The sequence below is a fragment of the Triticum dicoccoides genome, chromosome 3B, assembly GCF_002162155.2.
Source record: "Triticum dicoccoides isolate Atlit2015 ecotype Zavitan chromosome 3B, WEW_v2.0, whole genome shotgun sequence".
NCBI classification, from domain to species: Eukaryota; Viridiplantae; Streptophyta; class Magnoliopsida; order Poales; family Poaceae; genus Triticum; species Triticum dicoccoides.
The window spans coordinates 194,235,353-194,240,358 of record NC_041385.1 but is presented as its reverse complement, the minus strand read 5'-3'; positions in this window follow the sequence as shown (position 1 = coordinate 194,240,358).

The following is a 5,006-nucleotide window of genomic DNA, read 5'->3' as shown; positions in this document are numbered from 1 at the left end:
CTTTTCACTAAAATGAGGGTTAGTTGAACCAAATATGATATCATCAACATAAATTTGTCACACAAATAATTCTCCATTAACCCTCTTTGTAAAGAGTGTAGAATCAATTTTACCAATTTCAAACCCTTTTTCAAGAAGAAACTTAGTCAAGCATTTATACCAAGCTCTAGGAGCTTGCTTAAGACCATAAAGAGCTTTGTGGAGTTTGTAAACATGGTCGGGTTTCTTAGGATTAACAAAGCCGGGAGGTTATTTAACATAAACTTCCTCCTCAATTTCACCATTGAGAAAAGCACTTTTGATATCCATTCGATATAAGGTAATGTCATGATGATTGGCATAAGCAAGTAAGATGCGAATGGACTCAAGTCTAGCAACGGGGGCATAAATCTCGCCATAGTCCATACCTTCGACTTGAGTGTAGCCTTGAGCAACGAGACGAGCCTTGTTGCGTACAACTTGTCCACCTTCATCTTTCTTGTTTCGAAACACCCATTTGGTTCCAATGACATTGTGCTTCTCATCGGGCTTTTCAACCAACGTCCACACTTGGCTCTCAAAGTTGTGTAGCTCTTCGTGCATGGCATTTATCCAATCCGGATATTCCAATGCTTCTTCAACCTTCATAGGTTCAATGCTAGAAATGAATGAGTAATGTTCACAAAAGTTAGTAAAACGATATTTAGAGCGAGTAATTGTCCTGGTTTGAATGTCATCAAAGATTAGTTCGACGGGATGATCTCTTGAGACTCTTGCTCGAACTCGCGAGAGCTTTTGTTTGGGTCGGGGTGGAACATCCTCTTCATTGTCATGATCTTCCTCTTGTCTTTCTTCGTTGTTGTTGGCGTTGTTGTTCTCCCGTGGAGGTGGAGAAGGAGGTCGTCGAGGTTCATCTTGTTGTACATCCTCGTTTTCATTGTCTTGATGTGTCCCACTTGTGGATGCCTCCAAGTCAACTTGTGGTTCACCTTGGCATGAAGTTGAGGCTTCCACTTGGACGGATGAGGTACTCTCCTTCACCTCCGTTGGGCGAATCTTGCCAATAGACAAGTCTTGGATTGCTTCCGAAGGATCTTTGTCACCTACATCAATTGGCAATTGCTGTACTTGCGAGCTATTAGATTCATCAAACTTCACTTCTACCATCTCTTCAACCTTTTGGGTGAAATTGTTGTAGACATGGTAAGTGTGAGAGTTTGAGCCATAACCGAGTAGGAAACCTTCATGAGACTTAGGAGCAAATTTTGAACAATGATTCTTATCAAGAATGTAACACTTTGAATCGAATACTCGAAAGTATCCAACTTGGGGTTTGTTACCGGTGAGAAGCTCGTATGGCGTCTTGCCGAGTAGCTTGTGAAGATATAGACAATTTGTTGCATGACAAGCTGTCTCAACCGCTTCCGCCAAAAGTGTTTTGGCATCTTGTACTCATCAAGCATCGTTCTCGCCATTTCGATGAGCGTCCGGTTCTTCCTCTCAACAACTCCCTTTTGTTGAGGTATGTACGTAGCCGAGAACTCATGTGAAATCCCTTCTTCATCAAGAAAGGTGTCCACATTGGCGTTCTTGAACTCCGTTCCGTTGTCATTGCGAACCTTCTTGATCTTCACTTCAAATTGATTTTGGGCCTTCCTAGCGAAGTTTTTGAAGATCTTTTGGACCTGCGATTTATCATCAAGAAAGAACACCCACGTAAATCTTGAAAAATCATCAACAATGACTAGTCAAAATGAGTTACCACTGAGACTCTTGTAGGCGTTGGGACCAAAAAGATCCATATTAAGTAGCTTGAGTGGTCTCCTCGTGGTCATGATGTTCTTCACGGGGTGGCTTCCTCCAACCTGTTTTCTTGCTCGGCAAGCGCTGCAAAGTCTATCCTTGTCAAACATGACATCTTTAACACCAAGGATATGATCACCTTTAATAAGCTTGTAAAGGTTTCGCATGCCCGCATGACCTAACCGTCTATGCCACAACCAGCCTTTGGAAGATTTAGCAATTAAGAAAGTTCTAGCTTGAGTCTTTTTAGTGAAATCAACAATGTATAGATCACCTCTACGTATGCTGGTAAAGACCATTTTATGATTATCTCTTCGAAACACTTGGCAATCTACTTCTATAAATAGGACATTGAATCCAAAGTCAGCTAGTCTAAATACAGAAAGTAGATTATAGCCAAGAGATTCAATGAGCATAAGATTTTGTATGGAGTTGTCATATGAGATGGCCACCTTACCGAGGCCAACCACCTTACCCGTTGAGTTATCACCAAAAGTGACATACTTTCGAGGGCGTCGTTTTCAGCAAGCTCACAAAACATATCTTTGTCTTTGGTCATGTGATCGGTACACCCACTATCAAGGACCCATTCCTTTCCTCCGACCATGTAGCCGCGAATGTTAGCCATAAGACCAAAGTGTCTCATAGACTCTTCAAGATCAAAGTCATTATCCTCATCCTCATCATAGTATCCATGTTCAACATCATCTTGCAAATGATCATTTCCTAGAGAGAGTGATTCATTAGATATATGATTTTGACATTGTTCATCTCTATGAATTCTAATAGCTTTGGAAATAACATTGCTAATGATTCCAACATCTCCTTTGGTACGCATAAGATTGGTAACCTCAATAAACAATCTCCAAACTTAGGATCATTGGGATTCATCTTATTCAAAGCAATAGACTTGTGAAGAATCTCATCTAAGTTTTTCAAGGAATAGTCTAGAAATCGTTCCTCAAGAAATCTCCATATAGTATAAGCACAATCAAGAGTTGGCAAGTGACCTATCAAATTTCTAGGCAAGCCTCTAGTGATAAGATTGATAGTTCTAAGATTGCGAATCATGTCAAGAGACTCATCGTGGGTAGGATGCAAGGGATGACCAAGGGGTTCACAAGGAGTAGTAATGTACTTGTTCAAGTCATATTCATGAAAAATTCCAAGCATCTCATTTTTTCACTCACAAAAGAACTCTCCATCTAGCATAGGCACTCTGTGTCTAAGACTCCCGAACATAGACTCATCTATCTTACTCCAATGGTGATTAAACCAAAGCAATGGAGACCAATGCTCTGATACCAATTGAAAGGATCGAGGAGAGGTGTCTAGAGGGGGGTGATTAGGCCCTCAACAAACTAAGTTGGCAGTTTTTATGTTTTTCAAGTTGAGATGGTAGATTAACACAATTTCAAGCATACACAATACAATTCAAGCAAGCATGCAAAGAGTATATGAGCAGCAGAAAGTAAAGCATGCAATTTGCCAGAAACTAAAGGGATGGGATTGGAGTGTGCAAACGCAATTGGTGACACTAAGATTCTTGGCGTGGTTCCGATAGGTGGTGCTATCGTACATCCACGTTGGTGGAGACTTCAACCCACGAAGGGTAACGGTTGCACGAGTCCATGGAGGGCTCCACCCATGAAGGGTCCACAAAGAAGCAACCTTGTCTATCCCACCATGGCCATTGCCCATGAAGGACTTGCCTCACTAGGGTAAATCATCACGAAGTAAGCGATCTCCTTGCCCATACAAACTCCTTGGTTCAACTCCACAATCTTCACGGAGGATCCCAAGTGACACCTAACCAATCTAGGAGACACCACTCTATAAAAGGTAATACATGGTGTGTTGATGATGAACTCCTTTCTCTTGTGCTTCAAATGACAGTCTGCCCAACACTCAACTCTCTATCACAGATTTGGCTACGGTGGAAAGATGATTGAGTGGAAAGCAGCTTGGGGAAGGCTAGAGATCAAGATTCTTGTGGTTGGAATGGAATATCTTGGTCTCAACACATGAGTAGGTGGTTCTCTCTCAGAAACTGAATGCTAGAAGTGTAGGCACGTTCTGATGGCTCTCTCCACGAATGAAGAGTGGGTGGAGGGGTATATATAGCCTCCACACAAAATCTAGCCGTTAGACATAGATTCCCAAACACGGTGGGACCGAATGGTAAAACTCGGTCAAGCCGATTCGGGGTCAAAATGTCAATGTTAGAGTTTTCGGTGAGATCGACAAGGTCAACTCGGTGGGACCGATGTGCAGGGGTTAGCATAAAACCTCAACTAGGTTTGACCGATTACTCAAACTCGGTGAGACCGATTTTGGTAATAAGAAAACTAAGTATTGGTCAAACAAACTCGGTGGGACCGACTGAACAAACTCGGTTAGACCGAAAATGTTGCCATAGATCACAGAGAATTTGCAATCCCATCTTGGTGAGACCAAGATCCCATCGGTGAGACCGAACTGATTAGGGTTTGGTTGTGGCTATGTGTAACATCCCAATTTTCAATTTGGATGTTATACATAGATCATCATATGCATATCATATTTATTTTGCATTTTGGTTGTGATCCTAAAAATCTTAAGCAACTAAAGGACCCAAGGAGAGAGTTAGATGTTTCACAAATTTTCAATTTTGAATTTATTTGAAATTTGAGAAGAGGGTCAATTTGATTTTAATATTTTTCTCTCCAATTATTTCCAATAATAAAAATAAATGAGAGAAGATAATATGACTTCTTCAATAGAAGAGAAATATTGGAGACGAAATTTTAAAATCAAATTATTATTTTATTTGTATTTTATTTGAAGTAGGGGAAACTTGTATTTTTGAAAATTGCATTTTAGTCCAGAAAAATGTTCATCTTGTCCTAAATATTACGTTTGGCCGGTGAAAATTGTTTCTAGAATTTTTATTATATTTTATTTTGGATTTTCCCTGTGGCAAAAATTATTTTAAAAAACTTCCTGGACCGACTGGGCCAAAACCCAGCCAGCCCATCCGCGCGCGCACTGCCTTCCGCCGCCGCGAGCCGTGCGGAAGCCAGACTCTCGCCGGAGTTCGGGTCGGCCTCGCCTCCACGCCCCCTCGTCCAAGTCGGGAGCCCCCCCAGAGCCCCTTTATAACCTACGCCTCCGCCACCTCCTCTCCACCGCCGCCGCCGCCACCGAGCACTTCAGCCGCCGCAGCTCGCCTCCGCTGCCGCGCC